The 18,681-nt window shown below is 41.1% G+C and overlaps 1 pseudogene; it reads right to left on the reverse strand.

Moving 5' to 3' along the window:
- Positions 1-3,864: 3,864 nt before the first annotated feature.
- LOC117358877 lies at positions 3,865-5,859 on the reverse strand (annotated as a pseudogene).
- Between the last annotated feature and the right edge of the window lie 12,822 nt (positions 5,860-18,681).

Here is an 18,681-nt window from a genome sequence, read left to right on the forward strand (position 1 = left end):
GAAGAGCAGTTGCTGTAGTAAACACATACATTCCCTGGGGTAATTTGTAAAACAGAAGTATGCTCATACTCTGATTTTGAAAAAACTTTGACAGTGACCTGCATAGGAACAAGCAGGAACATGCTATTTACACATGCTTAGTATATAATGCACACATACTATACTGATAAATTTTCAAAACCAAAGTATGCATACACTTATATTTACACAAATTCACCACTGAGTGAAGTGGAGGAAATACAAAATGTTTTAACTAAAACAAAACTCTCCACTGTTTAGCTAAGAGTCACTGTAACACGAAAGAAAAAGCCTCAGGTCTCTGGCGAGCCTTCTAATTGAGATCAACCACCTCCTCCCTCATCACCGGCATAAAAAAACTTTTGTCGAAGGTGACACATCTCCACACAAAAAAGTTAATCACCACATAAAAATCACCATTTGCGCATGCTCAAGGCCTTCTGGCTCCCGCCTCTCTCTGAGATTCTCGGAGAGAACGAGAGCCAGAAGGCCTTGAGCATGCACAGATGCTCAAGGCCCAGTCTGGCAAGCAGCACCTCCTGTGGGTTGGTGCTGTGTGCCGGTGCCACATTGGGGGTAAGCTTTCAGTTTGGGCGGGCAGGGGATGCTGGTTTGTGGTGGGGGGGTGACATTTCGGGCGGGGGGCGATGCCAGTTCGCAGGGGGGGATGTGGAAGTGCACCAGTGGCCTCGGGGGTGGGGGGTCTTTTGGGGATGTGGTGGGGTGTAGCAGCACCGGTGGCCAGGGGGAAGGGAGGTGGAACCAATCAAGCGAGCTTCCCTTACTTCCTATGGGGAAACTTGCTTTGATATACGAGTAAAAGGGGCCACCCAGTTTAAACTGGGTGGCTAATAACATTGGGTGAAGGCAAAGCCCAAAAAGAAAATTGGGAGGGGGGCAGGAAAAGAGCAAGGTTAGGATAAAGACAGAAAAGGAGGAATTTGATTGGTGAGAGTGAGGAGATCGGGGATTGGCTAAGAGTGAGGTGAGGAGGAAAAGAAAGGGATTGTGAGTTGAGTTCAGGCAGGTAAAAAATTAGTTTGTGGAAAGGGGAAGAAGAGGGTGGTGCGAGGGGAGTCGGCGCTCCCCTCCCTCCCACCCAAATTGGTAGGAGATGGGACAGAGGAGTACATGGTGGAGATGGGTGTGTGTGGGAGATTGTTGGGGAGTGAGGGTCGCAGCTGGAAGAAGGGCCTAGAGGAGAGCATTTGATTACAAATGGTTTGAAAGTTAATATAAATGAGATGAGTTGAATTATGTCCTCATGGGCAGCACCGCCACGAGTTGAGGTGGCTTAACGACACCGTGGGTCACCGGAGAATGTAAAGGAGGAGAGGGGGAGACTGGGGCTAGTTTGATACTGATTAGCACCAGGAATTGATTCAAAGAATTTTGAGAAATTGGTTGAGAATTGGTTGTATGTTAAATGTTATAATCAATTGAGTATTGAAGATGATGTTAAATAAAGCTGCGGCCAACTTTTTGCCAATTAAAGAGTGTATTGGAATTATTTGGAAAAGGGGTGGGGGGAATAAGTGATATATATGAGAAGTGTGGCTGAAGCACGAGTCCCAATGTTATTTGGTTTACGAGCATGCTTCTGGAATGAATTATGCTCGTAAACCAAGGTTCCACTGTGTTTGAGTTTCCTATCTCCAAATATTCATCCATTTCTATGGCTCTGGAATTTTGCAGAAATGGAACCTATGAGGTCTTTTTACGAAACTGTGGCAAGCACTAGCATACGCTTACCACACATTAAAAAGACTTACCATAGGATATGTGCTGGCATTTCATAGTACATTTGCTACATGCATGTGCACATCATGCACTAAGAAAATATTTTTTTATTTTTTTCGAAGGGATCATGATAGGGAGTGGAAAGCACTAATCAGTTAGCATAGGTGGTGCTACGGGCTCACGTGGTAAGTTTTTTTTATAATGGCTGTGCACTAATAGCAAAATTAGCATGTGGCCATTAATTCAGAAAATGGGAAAATGAGCCATTTTCTGGCTGTGGTACAAATGGCTTTAGCATATGGGAAAGATCCACATTAGGGGCGTGCTAAGGTCATTTTTGCCATGGCTTTAGTAAAAAGGCCTCTATATGAAAAAAGAAAAAAAACCCCACAATAATCTAAAATTAGCATATTCTAATATGAAATGCTTTCAAGTGAAATGCAGAAAGGGTGAGAGAGTTGTTTTATGTGACCTATTTTTCCTATCATTTCTACTATTGTAAAGCCTTAAGGTCTGGATCTAGAAAAACACTCTGTTAAGCAGAATAACAAATCAGTGCCTATAGCAGCCCTAAAGCTACAGAAGGTGAAAACAATTACATTCTTAATTTGCAAGGCCCCTTTATACATACTTACTTCTTTCAGGTAAAGGTCAAGTTACAAGAGTTTTTGAATTATGCATAGTGATTTTCATTTTGACTTATTATTCAGTGGTATAAAATTTATAATGTCAGATTTTATGACAGTGGAACCTGAGTTTGTTCTTTCTTAAAATGACATCTGGGAGATACAATAACAAACCTTCTGTATTAATTTATCTTTGTGTTACCAGACCTAGAATTCTTATGGTGCACATGAGGATCAGTAGCTACACTTGTCGATGAACAGAAAAGTGTCATGTCGATGAAAGTGAATAAAATGTCCTTTAAAGATTTTGAGGAGCAAAGTTATGCTTCACAGAATAAATTATCTGATTATTATTTCAAATCAAAGACACCAAGGGGCCCTTTATACTAAAGTGCAGTAAGTTTTTCCACTTATGTATTTATTCAATTTTTTTAGCAATCCTCCCAAAAAGAGCTCAGGACAGGTTACAAATCAGGTACTCAAGTATTTTCCAAATCTGTCCTAGTGGACTCACATTGTATCTAATGTACCTGGGGCAGTGGAGGATTAAGTGACTTGCCCAGGATCACAAGGAACAGGGTGGGGTTTGAACTCACAGCTTTAGGGTGTTGAAGCTATAACTCTAACCACTATGCCATACATTCCTCATCTGGAAGGTATCATTGTTAAGTCTCAATTTCTGCCCTGAATTTTTCCAAAACATTGAAAGGACCATCAAGAGCTCAGCATGTGCAATTATACCATAAATATAGAAACATGATGGCAGATAAAGGCCAAATGGCTCATCCAGTTTTCCACTCTGCAGTAACTATTATCTCTTGCTCTTTCTGAGAGATCCCACATACCTATTCCACACTTTCTTGAATTCAGACACAAAAAAGTATGGAATAGGCATGTGGGATCTCTTAGAGAGAGGAAGAGATAAAGTACATTTTATAAGTAAAAAATTCAAAACACTACTAAATCCCATATTAAAATCATTAAAAGTGTTAATTACTTATCCAAAGCATAAATCTTTAAGACCTTTCCATCAAATGTATGATGACTGGAAGCATTTATGTAATTTCTACAATCCACCTTAAATTATACTCCCCCTCATAGTAATGGTTTCCTATTATTAATAATCTCCAAACTGTAATGTCTAGGCTTTGACTTAACTGCAATCAACCGCTAATTCCCCCTTTTTTACTCTCCTTGTTCTTCTTCTCTTTAACTTTTCTTTTTCTTGCTTTAAGTTGCCTAGAGCCTATACAGTTTAGGTATTGCATGATGCACAAATACCAGATTAGATTAGATGTGTCATTAAAACTGAGTGTTCAAATCTGAAGCAGTAATATTAACCTAGCTTACAGTAATGAACCATGTAAATGGTAAGTAAAATACATATTAATGCATGACATGGAGGTAAAAAGAGGTATCAACTGGAACTTCCTACTCTCAAAAAAGCATTTAGTGAATGAACAAAGTTTAGTTGTCAGTGCTATGGGCCACTTGACTGGCCTGTCTCATCTGCTAGGTTCAGAATATAGCTTGGATCATCATGTTCTGAAGGGGTATCCAACACTACCAACAAATCATTTGACCCATCCACTTGCAGACGACATATTGGACAGTTCCTGTTGCAATTGTTCCACTTGTTGATGTACTTCTGACAGAAAGAGTGTGAACATGGCAGAATGAGATCAGCTCAGCCATTCATGCAGATATAGCATCCCTCCTCATTGGTCAGCTCCTTAACTTTTCCCATCCACAAGCTGGCCTTGCAAGAGGGCACAGTTGACAAATTCTCAGCACCCTCAGGGGCAGCAGTCCCCTGTGCAAGACACTCCTGCTGCTTGACTGGTAGAGGCGCTGATAAAGGACCGCATTGTTGACCACCTTGACGGACACAATCTGATGAGCACCAGCCAGCACGGCTTCAGCAAAGGAAGATCTTGCTTGACAAACTTTCTGCACTTCTTTGAGGGAGTTAACAGGCAGATAGACAAAGGTGACCTGGTTGACATTGTATATTTGGATTTTTAGAAGGCGTTTGACATGGTCCCGCATGAACGACTACTTCAAAAAATTGTGAGCCATAGGATTGAGGGTGAAATACGTGGTTCAAAAATAGAGAGTGGGGATAAATGGACAATACTTGGACTGGAAAAGCATCACCATTGGAGTGCCACAGGGTTCTGTGCTTGGGCCTGTGCTCTTCAATATATTTATAAATGACCTGGAAATTGGAACAACGAGTGAGGTGATTAAATTTGCAGATGATATGAAGTTATTCAGAATAGTGAAGATGTAGGAGGATTGCGAAGACCTGCAACAGGACTTAAACAAGCTTGGGAAATGGGCCGCAACATGGGAAATGAAGTTTAATGTGGATAAGTGTAAGGCGATGCATGTCGGTAACAAAAATCTTGTACAAGAATACAGTGCAGTACTCGGAGAGACCCCCCAGGAAAGAGACTTAGGAGTACTGGTTGACAAGTCAATGAAGCCGTCCACGCAATGCGCGGTGGTGGCAAAAAGGGTGAACAGAATGCTAGGAATGATTAAGAAATGGATCACGAACAGATCGGAGAAGGTTTTCATGCCGTTGTACCGGGCCATGATGCGACCCCACCTGGAATACTGTATCCAGCACTGGTCGCCGTACTTGAAGAAGGACACGGTACTACTCGAAAGGGTCCAGAGAAGAGCGACTAAAATGGTTAAGGGGTTAGAAGAGTTGTCGTACAGCGAGAGATTAGAGAAATTGGGCCTATTCTCCCTTGAAAAGAGGAGACTGAGAGGGGAAATGATAGAAACATTCAAGATAATGAAGAGAATAGAGAGTAGATAAAGACAGGTTGTTCACCCTCTCCAAGGTAGGGAGAACGAGTTAAAAGGGGATAGATTTTGTACAAATGTAAGGAAGTTCTTTTTTACGCAGAAAGTGGTGGAAAACTGGAACACTCTTCCAGAGTCTGTCATAGGGAAAAACACCCTCAAGGGATTCAAGACAAAGTTAGACAAGTTCTTGCTAGACCAGAACGTATGAAGGTAAGGCTAGACTCAGTTAGGATTCAGGTCCTTGACCTAGGGGCCGCTGCAGGAGTGAATTGCTGGGTACGATGGACTGCTGGTCTGACCCAGCAGCGGCAATTCTTATGTTCTTATGTGATATCCTTACACAGTTGAATAAACTGATACAGATTATTAATCCTTGAAGTTTCCAAAATCGCACTGCTGTTGTTAATCTTAGTACAGACTATTCTAACAATAATCCTCCAAAGAGTTGAAGAGTCAGACCCTGGTTGCAACTTCAACAGGAGATGGCCAGAAGCTAATTTAGCAGTTATATCATTAAGTTTGGCTACTCTGCCCAGGAACTCCTCATAAGTAAGAAAGCCACTGTCATGAACCAAAGAGACAAGCTTTATATAACCTTCTTTGGAAGCATGTTCATTATGGTCTCTGTCTGGTTTGAAATCTGTTGTCCCATACGCTTGTACCTAGTAGAGTGTATTAGGTACAAAAACTATCACGCAGTAAATACAAAGCAGATGCAGCAAGGCCCTGATTCTGTAAATGGTGTCTTAACTCCTAGGTACTATTTGACATGGTTGTCAATGAACTATTAGTTGCCGTTTATAGAATCATACCTAGCGGTGTCTAAGTGTTCTTAGGCACCAGTAGGCGTTGAATCCTTAGGCATAATGCCATTTTGGCCATGGTTTCCTTGGCCTAAATAGTGTGCCTAAGGTATGCACCTATCAGGGCCTGTCAATCCGCTTCCAAACTCCACCCTAATCCACCCTGAACCCGCCTCAACCATGCCTACTTGCTGGTAAGTGCTGGTAGGTGTCTTGGTGTAGACGCCTATGTCGAACTGATAGGCACCTACCGAGTTAGGTGCTTACTGACAAATTAAATTTTTTTAAATTGTTTTTTTCATTGATTTTTAATGGTACTTCCAAATATCAGTACTGATTAAGCCAATTAAAAAAAATAAATAAATAAGGTGCCTAGATCGGCTAAGCACATAGATCTAGCCACCTAACTGTAAGCATCTTTTATGAAATCAGGGCCTAGTGTCAAGCATCTAAACTACATTTATAGCACAGAACAGACACCGAATGGTATCATGTTACATGGTCCATTTGGGAGATGTTGGAGGGACTAGGATCTTCTGTGTGATAAAATTCATTCTAGCTTTTAAATACTACTACTACTATTAATCCCGATTGATTATGACCAAAACTGAGGGATTTTGAGGCAGATGGAGGCAAAAAAAAAAAAATCATTTAAAATCTAAGATCACTACTACTACTATTTATCATTTCTATAACACTGAAAGGCATATGCAGCGCTATACCTTTAATATTCTATAGATGGTCACTGATCAGAAAAGCTTACAATCTAACTTGGACAGACAAACATGACATCTCAGGGTTGGGGAGTTACTAGTAGAAGGAATGATACAATGGATATAGGTGAGTGGAAGTTAAGAGTTGAAAGCAGCTTCAAAGAATTGGGCTTTTAGCTTGGATTTGAATAAAGGATATATCGTAAGATGCACTTCTGGCACTCTTTATGAAGTTCACAGCAGTCCCACTGTTCTGTTGGCATTTCTTTGTGGCCAATTCATTACAATGCTGACTCCTCCCATATCCAAATGATCTGGATTTGAACATTTTCAACTTGGAATTTTCTTTGGTCATAAATGGGTATAAAGTTAGGCATCCTAGGGGTTGGACAACCTGTCAGCCTAGATGTCAAAGTAGGCAATTTTTTATTTTTTTATTTTTTTTTTTGGGGGGGTGCATCTAGCGGTTCAAAAATGGATGTTTCTGTGCTTCTGACTTTGGATGTTTAGCAGGAAATGTCCCAATCAGACTTAAGCGTCCTTTTTGAAAATGGCCTTCAAGGACAGCACAAAATTGTTCATTTTGTTTCATCTCCTGTGTCATTTGCAGCATTGTTTACTTTGCTTTGTTAGTTTTCATTTTTGTTCCAGGGGCGATGTTGTTTATCCCAGCACCTGCTGGGACTTTACTTCTGGTTTCCCCGTCGCATTCTCTAAGAAAAACAAGATTATAAGATTTCCCTGTTCTGTGAATCTGGGTTTAGTTGGCAGCCTAAGTTAAGCCTATGGGCTCCTTTTACAAAGGTACGTAGGGCATAAATGCGCAGAATAGCGCATGCTAAATTGCCCCACGCGCTAGACCTTAACACCGGCGTTGAGCTGGCGTTAGTTCTAGAAGCGTAGCGCGGGTTTAGCACGTGCTAAAATCCTGCATGCGCTAAAAACGCTCGTGCACCTTAGTAAAAGGAGTCCTACAGCCTTTTTGCCAAAAGCATGAACTGTTTTGGAAAGAGTAGTCTTTGCTGATAATGCGCCCATGTACACTAATTTGTATATACTTGATGGTCCATGCACAAAGGAGGCATCCTTTTTGAAACAGTGCACATTCTTTGCATAATGAGATGGGGTTTTTCCCCTGAGTGGTTTCTTGTGTTAATAGCAGTTAGAACGTTGTTTCAGTATTTCAATCTACCCTATAACACAAAGGCCAATAGTCAATAAACAAATCTGGGAAAAATTTCAAACATTTAATCTAGACTTGCAGATTGAGTGCTGCCACACATATTAGCATTGTTGAATACAATAGTATAAATTGTACAATATGTTGAACAAACAAATGTTGATCTACTACCACTCATTAGACATCACGGTGATTTATGTAAAAGTCCCTTTTACAGAGAATGCCAAGATCAGAACTGAGAAGTCCCTTGTTGGGACATACTCAGCTTCAAAAGTGTTTTTTCAAAGGCATTGCCAAGTGTGGAATGTGTTATAAAATGTGGAAGCAGCCATTTTAGAAAATAAGAACACAAATTAGGCAGTTTCCATATGGAAGTGATTTTACAACTTCCCCATGTAAGTGTCCCTGTTTCCATGTGTCGCTGTCCCATTTTACAAACCTAGACATGTAAATGCTGCCAGTTAAGTAGTAAGGCCATAATATTTATTTGTCTCTATTTTGGAGTTGTAAATTAATTATAGAAAATTAAGAAGAATTACTGTCTTAATTCCTTGTGTAAAGCCCTGACCAAAACAAGCATGTGTTAAAAATCTGTGTGTGTCTCCGATTTAGTTTATAAACTGATGGGGAAATTGGTTCCCATAAACAAGTATTTCCTTGTAAAATGAGAAATACTTGTATAATATAGACTACTTTCGCACCCATGTCTGCCTAAACCATACCTCAGCACACCAGCTTGAATATCTGCATGATGTGAATCTCCATGCGTGAATTAGAGAATGACACGGGGACAAATTTTTCACCGTCCCCACAGGAACTCAATTTCGCCGTCCCATCCCCTTAAGATTTGTCACAGTCCCTTTCCCTGCCCCATTCCTATAAGCTCTGCCTTAACTGCACAAGCCTTGGACCCTTATGATTTTAAAGTGTTTGAGGCTTGTACAGATGAGGACGAGCTTTCAGGAATGGGGCAGGGACAGCAAAAGAACTCACCGGACAATGAGTTCCCGTGCCATTCTCTAGTGTGAATAGCAGATTTCTGAAATAATATGAGGGGGTGCTGAAAAGGTCTCAGCCCAGCCAAGAAGAGAATGACATGGATATGGTTCAATTAATGATCTGAAAAAATGTCAAAACATAAAATTTTGTTTCTGCAAATTGGCACTACAGTGGCAAAATAGTGCTCAGAATTTAGGAAGTTGGAGAGAGTTTGAGGACAGGAGGTTCTAGAAAGTGTTGGAATTGAGAAAAGAGCCTTCCATCTCTGTCTGCAGGGTTTATAGACTCCATCCCTCTCCCCGGTATATTAGTAAGCTCTGTTTCAGAGTGAGGTGAGAGAGTTTGAGGACAGGAAATTCTGGAGAGTGTTGGAATTGAGGAAAGAACCTTCCATCTCTACTTGTAGTGTTTACAAATTTCACTTCCCTCACCCCGCACCCTGCTCTGTTATAGAATGAAGTATATTAGCCAGCTGTGCTATACAGGAGTGAGTTATGGAGAAATTAAGGGGATATGTGAAAAAACTTGCTGCTTTTAGCTTGGATTAAAGGTCCTATGGACAAAAATTTGACTGGAATTACTCAAACAGTAAGTACTTATTTGCCCTCTCTTTTTTTGGATGGGTTATCTCTGAGTACCGACACTAGATCCCTTCGAACCCTGATTACAGATGTAAATATTCAGTTGGAGTCCATAGTAGAGAGTTGCGCAGGGACAGAAATCCCACCCGTCCCCGCCAAAGTCCCACCCGTCCCCACCCATCCCCGCGAGGAATCCCTCCATCCCCACCCGTCCCCGCAAGGAATCCCCCCGTCCCCATGAGGAATCCCCTCTGTCCCTACCTGTCCCTATAAACTACAGAAATAGTTATTTCATTTAATTATGCTACTGAATTAAAGGCTCTGGTAGAAACCCATTTACAAATAAGCAAAAAGACTTTATTAATTTGGAAATATTAATTGGGAAGAATACATACTTTGTAAACGGGTTTCTACCAGAGCCTCTAATGTTTATAAACTTTTATCAACACAACTAATATACTACTTTATCCTGAAGCAAAAAAAAAAAAATAAATTTTCCTACCTTTATTGCCTGGTTTCTGCTTTCCTCATGTTCTCATTCAATTCCTTCCATCCACTGTCTCTCTTCTCTCTGCGTCTTCCATTTGCTCTGTTACTGTGCCTTTCCCTTTCTCCCCCCTTCCAAATTGATCCGGCGCCCATTTCCTTCCCTCCATTCCCCCCATAGTCTGGCATCTCTGTCTTCTTCCCTGCCAGCGTCTTCTCCCCACTCTCTCTTCCCCCATTTCCTTTCAACGTCCTTCTCCCCCCATCTTCCCCATGTTCTGTCAGCATCCTTCTCCCCCCCTCTGTCTTCCACATGTGCTTTAAGTGTCCTTCTCCCCCCTGTCTTCCCCATGTCCTTTCAGCGTCCTTCTCCCCCCTCTGTCTTCCCCATGTCCTTTCAGTGTCCTTCTCCCCCCCATCTTTCCCATGTCCTTTCAGCGTCCTTTCCCCCCGTCTTTCCCATGTCCTTTCAGCGTCCTTCTCCACCCCTTTGTCTTCCCCATGTGCTTTCAGCTCCTTCTCCCCCCTCAGTTTTACCTTAAGCGCCTTTTCCTCTCCACTCCACCTTTCCTCCCTTTCTCCCTCCCTGCCCCTTACCTTTGTGGCGCTTACCCGCTCGACTGACAACAGAACAGGCCCGGTCCAACAAACCTCCCTGCCTTGTAGCCGCGAATCTAAATTACCTTCTTACAGCAGCTGGAGTATTGAAGCTGCGGTAAGAAAGTAATTTAGATTTGCGGCTACAAGGCAGGGAGGTATGACGGACCGGGCCTATTGTCGGTCGGTCAGGAGACCTGGCTGGCTGTGCTGCACCCGGGGCGGACCGCTCCCCACCTTGTACCACTGCCTTTTCCCTGCCTGCCCTGCCGCAGCACACGAACGGAAGTCTTCACGATGTCAGCGCTGACGTCGGAGGGAGGGAGGTCTTTGCTTAAGCCCTCCCTCCGACGACAGCACTGACATCAGGAAGACTTCTGTTCAGCTGTGTGCGGCAGGGCTGAGGGCAGGTAGGGAGACGAGCCTCGTGGCTGAATACATCCAGCCCCGCAGGAACCCCGCAACCCTCGGAGGCGTCCCCATGGGATTCCCGCGACCCGAAGGGAGAACCCGCGGGATCCCTGCGGGTCCCGCGGGATTCCCGTCGTCCCCATTCCCGTGCAGCTCTCTAGTCCATACCTAATGGGTTTCAGGACAAACCTGAAATATTGCAAAATCCCATTGTAGCATCCCAAGGGATTGATAATTTAGCTAAATTGCAACTAGTCAGTTTTGATATGTTTGAGATGGTTTCCTTTCACGATGTTCCTGAAGGTGATATTTCCTTCAAAGATATTTGGCGAGTTGTCACCCTGACTGAGAATTTTCTTATGTACTTTTTCTAGTCAAGTTGGGTCTTCTATCTCTGTATTACAAGATGTTGTTACAAAAATTAAATCTGCTAGTGAGGAGATGCAAAATCAAGTGAAAGTCTTCAATCAGTTAGTACCTCAGCTGTGAAAGATAGTCTGATTTTGCATCATAAATTGGAACAATTGGAAAACCGTTTACATATTAATAATACAGTATATGCTTTTTAAATTTCCTTTGTTCACCTTTACTTTCAGCAGAAACATTTCTTAGAAAATATTTTAGGGAAATTTTTGAAACTGAACATATTTGAGTCAATTATATTTCAGAAGGTTATGTACCTGCCATCACCATTAGCAATGTTAACTAGAGGAGCGGTGGATGTAGCCCCAGTATTAGCAGCTGGGGAACTCACTGCCTTCTTAGAGGACACTCAGTATATAATTTCCACTCGTTCAACTCTATTGGTAATTCTCTTGTCAGAAAGAGATAAATCGCTAGTTTTAAAGAATTACTTTAAATATTTAAAAAGTTCATTTTTTTTTTGCGGGCAGCCAATTCAAATTTTTCCAGATGTAACGAGAGCCACTCAGGAATATAGGAAACAATTATTGGCCCTGAAATCCAGGGTTTTTGCTATTGGAACAACTTTTTTTTTCCTGTGTTTTTCCCTGTAAATGTATTTTACATTATTAGGGCAAACAACTTATAATTTTTGATCATTTTCATTCGAAGAAATTTCTATTGGAACATGAAAAAGGTTAATTAAAACAGAAAATGGATCTCAGTTTTTATAGTTAGAATGCTAACTAGATTTCCATAAGGAATTATTTACTTTTAGGGCTAGTAACATAGTAACATAGTAGATGACGGCAGATAAAGACCCGAATGGTCCATCCAGTCTTCCCAACCTGATTCAATTTTAAATTTTTTTTTTTTTTAATTTTTCTTCTTAGCTATTTCTTGGCAAGAATCCAAAGCTTTAACCGGTACTGTGCTTGGGTTCCAACTGCCAAAATCTCTGTTAAGACTTACTCCAGCCCATCTACACCCTTCCAGCCATTGAAGCCCTCCCCTGCCCATCCTCCACCAAACGGCCATACACAGACACAGACCGTGCAAGTCTGCCCAGTAACTGGCCTAGTTCAATATTTAATATTATTTTCTGATTCTAAATCTTCTGTGTTCATCCCACGCTTCTTTGAACTCAGTCACAGTTTTCCTCTCCACCACCTCTCTCGGGAGCGCATTCCAGGCATCCACTACCCTCTCCGTAAAGTAGAATTTCCTAACATTGCCCCTGAATCTACCACCCCTCAACCTCAAATTACGTCCTCTGGTTTTACCATTTTCCTTTCTCTGGAAAAGATTTTGTTCTACATTAATACCCTTCAAGTATTTGAACGTCTGAATCATATCTCCCCTGTCTCTCCTTTCCTCTAGGGTATACATATTCAGGGCTTCCAGTCTCTCCTCATACGTCTTCTGGCGCAAGCCTCCTATCATTTTCGTCGCCCTCCTCTGGACCGCCTCAAGTCTTCTTACGTCTTTCGCCAGATACGGTCTCCAAAACTGAACACAGTACTCCAAGTGGGGCCTCACCAATGACCTGTACAGGGGCATCAACACCTTCTTCCTTCTACTGACCACGCCTCTCTTTATACAGCCCAGCATCCTTCTGGCAGCAGCCACTGCCTTGTCACACTGTTTTTTCGCCTTTAGATCTTCGGACACTATCACCCCAAGGTCCCTCTCCCCGTCCGTGCATATCAGCTTCTCTCCTCCCAGCATATACGGTTCCTTCCTATTATTAATCCCCAAATGCATTACTCTGCATTTCTTTGCATTGAATTTTAGTTGCCAGGCATTAGACCATTCCTCTAACTTTTGCAGATCCTTTTTCATATTTTCCACTCCCTCTTCGGTGTCTACTCTGTTACAAATCTTGGTATCATCTGCAAAAAGGTACACTTTTCCTTCTAACCCTTCAGCAATGTCACTCACATACATATTGAACAGGATTGGCCCCAGCACCGAATCCTGAGGGACTCCACTTTCCTTCCTGAGGGACTCACCTTTCCTTCCTTCGAGCGACTTCCAATAACCACCACCCTCTTGGCGTCTGTCCGACAGCCAGTTTCTGACCCAGTTTACCACTTTGGGTCCTAACTTCAGCCCTTCAAGTTTGTTCAACAGCCTCCTATGAGGAACTGTATCAAAGGCTTTGCTGAAATCCAAGTAAATTACATCTAGCATATGTCCTCGATCCAGCTCTCTGGTCACCCAATCAAAAAATTCAATCAGGTTCGTTTGGCACATTTTACCTTTTGTAAAGCCATGTTGCCTCGGATCCTGTAACCCATTAGATTCAAGGAAGTACACTATCCTTTCTTTCAGCAACACTTCCATTATTTTTCCAACAACTGAAGTGAGGCTCACCGGCCTGTAGTTTCCTGCTTCATCCCTGTGACCACTTTTATGAATAGGGATCACATCCGCTCTCCTCCAATCCCCAGGAATCACTCCCGTCTCCAGAGATTTGTTGAACAAGTCTTTAATAGGACTCGCCAGAACCTCTCTGAGCTCCCTTAGTATCCTGGGATGGATCCCGTCTGGTCCCATCGCTTTGTCCACCTTCAGTTTTTCAAGTTGCTCATAAACACCCTCCTCCGTGAACGGCGCAGAATCTACTCCATTTTCTCGTGTAACTTTGCCAGAAAATCTCCTTTTACAAAGGTGCTCTAGCATTTTTAACACACATACCAGATTAGCGCACGCTATAGCGCGTGCCAGCCGAAAATCTACCGCTTGCTCAAAAGGAAGCAGCTAGCGCATGTGGCAATTTAGCGCGTGCTATTCGTAAAAGGCGCCCTTAGTTTATCCTCGCAAATCTCTCCTTGAAGTGGACTTTAGAACTGGTTTCTTTCTATTTGTAATATTTCTGGTAAAATATGTTTTGCCAATGTTATTTTTTTCTTGTATAGCTATACCTGATATATCTAATTGAAATTACTAAATAAATAGAAATAAAGAATTTAGGAAGTTCATTGGTTGGGCTGAGAACTTTTCAGCACCCCCTTGTATATGTAATATGCCAATGCAAATGTCAATCATTGCAAATGTAGATGCTTCCAACATAATCTACACTCTATAAAAGTATAATTAAAAATACTCATAGCTTAATAATGGAGAATAATAGAGAAAGAAGAAAGTTCCATTTATTCATTTATTTATTTCCACAATCTCTATAGTTGGTAAAACATGTATGAATGAGAAAGGGCATATATAATAGTTTATCATTTTGTGGTTTCAATGTCCACTGAAAAATTGCAGGAACACCTTATAAAAGACTGGAAGACTGGGCATTCAAATGGAAGCTGAAATTTAATGTGGACAAATGCAAAGTGATGCACATTGGAAAGAATAATCCAAATTACAGTTAACAGATTCTAGGATCCAGCTTAGGGGTCAACATCCAAGAGAAAGATCTAGGTATAATTGTGAACAATATGTTGAAATCTTATGCCCAATGTGCAATGGTAGCCAAAAAAGCAAACAAGATGCTAAGAATTATTAGAAAAGGTATGATAAATAGTTATAATGCCTCTATATCACTCCATGGTGCAACCTCATCTTGAATATTAGGTTCAACTCTGGTCGCTGTATCTCAAAAACGATATAGCAGAATTAGAAGAGGTTCAAAGAAGAGCAGCCAAGATGATAAAAGGGATAGAAATCTTCTCATATGAGGAAAATCTAAAGAGGTTAGAGATCTTCAGCATGGGAAAGAAATGGATGATGGGAGATATGACTGAGGTCTACAAATCCCTAATTTTTTACAGCATCAAATTTACAAATAAATTAAGACACAAAAGGCTAGATTCTGTAAAGCGCATCTAAAGTTTGGCGTCATTTAAACATCCAGCTAAATGCGATTCTACAAAAGTTAGATGTCCTTTATAGAATCACGCTCAGCATCAGGTAGATGTCGACATTTTTAGATGTCCTTTAGAGAATCGCTTTTTAGGCAGAAGTTAGACGTCCATCCAATGTCCTTAACATTATAATGTTTTATTATTATGACGTTATTAGAATGGAAATTTTATGCTGTTTTTCATTAAAATTGTAAGCGGTGAAATGCTGGTACCACTATAGTTTATTTTTTAATACTTTTAAAACCAATAGGAGGGAATATTTTTTTCACTGAAATAATAGTTATGCATTAGAACTTGTTGTCAGAGGATCTGGTAACAGTGATTAATGTAGCTGGATTTACAAAAGGTTTGGACAGGGTTAACATCGGAGAGAAACACTGGTTGAAACAGGCATCCTGCTGGACGCAAAAGATTGCTGACATTAGAGAGGGGTCTTGGCTTCACTCCTTATCTTGGCATCCACTCCATGGTATGCAGCCATGGGTGTGTGCCTGAAGGGATGTGCCTAAAAGGGAATGCCCACTTGGAGCCCCTTTGGAGCACCGAGGAGTGTGGAGCTTATCACTTTGCTCCGCTCATAGGAAAGAGAAAAGGAGGGACTAAGGGGAGTCTTGTTCCAACTGTGGTTATAGGGCCTATAGGCAAGCATTTAAAAACTATTGCAGATCCACAGTTGGAGTCGCCCTCCCCCCTCCTTTGGATGCTTCCCTTTCTTCTGGGGAACATGTCCCTCCCCCTCAACCATCATTCCAATTAGAAAAATCTTCTGGACAACATAATGAGACAGTTGACAAAAGACTGTTAGTGGACAAGATCCTTCTATGCTGATCCTGCAAAACAGCTCAACACTTATTAAGGTACCAACCCCAATATTATTTAAAAGTCGACCTTGTTAAAGATCTTGTCCCGGGTACAGGAGGAGAAAAAGATGGCGTCCTGAGCAGAGCACATATTGGAGTGCTCTCCGTCAACGGGGCAATTTCTTTTGAATAAATATAACTATTACAGCTATCTAATGCCCAAAAGACGTGGGAAACAGAGGGGACTTCCTCCACTTACCTCTGCTTTCTCCAATATGCGACAGACTGTAATACCATCGTTTACAGTCCAGCCAACCATTTCGGGCGGATCTGCTACTGAGTCTAGGGGAAATCTCAGCTTGGACGGCGATTTGTCGCTGAGCCCCAGAGAGCCACACATGCCCCCAATGCCTGGAGGAACATCGGGAGACCGGTCGCTGTGGGGGAACTCCCCGAATGTAGCGGGAGAGACGCTGCCGAGACCCGATGTTGACCCGGAAGTGTTTACATCAATACCGACGTCGATTCCTGTTGGGGAGTCGCAGCGGCAAGGGAGCAGTGAACCCCGAGCAGCAAGTGGTGGAGAGGCTGAGGAAACCCAGGATTCGGTGCCTGGAGGAGTCACTGAGGAAAAGCTAGTGGCTATTTCCCCCCTCAAGCCACTTGTGAGGCCTCAGGCGGTCATACTTGATTCAATCTGGACGGCTTTGGAGAACCTACATTCGGTATGTGCTAACTTTGTTTCAATTACTTTAAACTCAACTTCTAAGATAAATCTGTTGGAGACATCACTTCAGCAGCAACAAACAGAGATAAAGAATTTAGAGAAAATAACAACAGAGACTAAAAATTTGATGTCTAAACAAGTTTCTGATAAAATGCTTTTCCTGAGGAAGATTGAAAATTTGGAGAATCAACATAAAAGTTTGAACTTGAGACTTTTAAATTTTCCAATAGTCAAGTTTATGTCACCTCGGGAAATTTTTAGGAATTTCATGATAACTATATTGAAGATATCAGAATCTGATCTTCCACCACTACAAAAAATTTATTACTTAAAGAAAAATTTAAATAAAGAAGGAGAATCAGGTAGAGGTGAAGACAGGATGGATTTATCTGATATATTACAATCATCTGATATCGAAATAGAGGGTCGGGCTACGTTACTAGTCTCTTTTGTATTTCATCAAGATAAAGAATTGCTGCTGAAATTGTACTTTAAATTGAAACAAGTGTCCTACTTGGGAGGACGAATATATATGTTTCCTGATGTCTCAAAATGGATGCAATCTAGAAGAAAAGAATTTCTAACATACCGAATGAAAGTGATATCATTAGGAGCAGTTTTTCAATTAAGATTTCCTTGTAAATGTGTGGTTTCCCTTCAGGAAACTAAATATGTATTTTTTGAACCTGCCCAATTAGGCTTTTTCTTAGAAGGTAAGGGTGTCTCTATGCACCCTGATTGAACAGGATTTGTATGGCGTTAATTTTGTTTGGAAGGCTGTATACTGCTCTTTATTTTGGAATTCTTAACTTGGTTTATGTACCCCTCCCCTGGGGGTTGTTATTCTCTCTTTTTTTTCTTCTCCACCATTGTGAACTATGTAGGATGCAATATTTCCTTATGTTAATTTGCTTATCAGCATGAACTGATTGTATTGCATTTCAGTATTTCCTTATCATTGTGTGTAATGATAAATTGAAATGATAAATATAAAAAAAAAAAAAAAGATCTTGTCCCTGTAACACAGGAAGTTTCACTTAAAGCCATATTTCTAGCAATAACAAAAATGGACCAGACACTACAGGATATTTTAACCTCCCTCCCCCCCACACACACACTTTTTTACAAAACCACAGAAATGGTTTTTAGTACAGACTGTTGAACTGAATGCTCCATCCTACTCCTAACACTCATAGGAACTCTGTGAGCATTCAGCGCGCTGGCCTGTGCTAAAAACCACTTTTGCGGCTTTGTAAAAAGGGGGGATAATGATGTATATGTAGAGACAGTTGAGAAATGTATCGATCAAGATAAAAGGTTTTGCACCATCGAGAAAAATTTGGAGAAATTAGATTCTCAGGTTAAATCCTATCAATCTATATTAGCGATCTCAGTTAAAGAAAATTTACTGATTCATTTACAAATGGAAGTATTAGAAAATGCCTCCAGGGCTGTGAATCTGAGGCTCTCTCTCACCTAGAGAAATATTTAACATGTATGTGAAAGATATTTTACATTTGAATCTAGAAACTACTGACATAGTGAATGCTTATTATTTACCTTGAGCTTCTAGGAAACAAACTTCACAGGAAACTATTCAGAAAAGATCTACTTTGTTAATAGTAATGTCATCAGTTGAAAAAAAAAAAAAAAAGAGGGCGATTATGAGAACTTTCTTTAAAAAGAAGAGCATACCTTTTTTGATCAAACTATATTGATGTTCCCTGATGTCTCCAGACAAATTCAAAAATGTGGTAAGTCCTTTCTCTCGCTGAAACCAAAGGTATTGGTGAAAGTGGATCATTTTTCTTAAAATTTCCCTGTAAATGCCTGGTGACATGGAGCGCAAAATCTTTTTTTTTTTTTTTTTTATCTAGTACATTTAGAATCCATTGCTAATAAA

Source organism: Geotrypetes seraphini, chromosome 4 (assembly GCF_902459505.1).
Source record: "Geotrypetes seraphini chromosome 4, aGeoSer1.1, whole genome shotgun sequence".
NCBI lineage: Eukaryota > Metazoa > Chordata > Amphibia > Gymnophiona > Dermophiidae > Geotrypetes > Geotrypetes seraphini.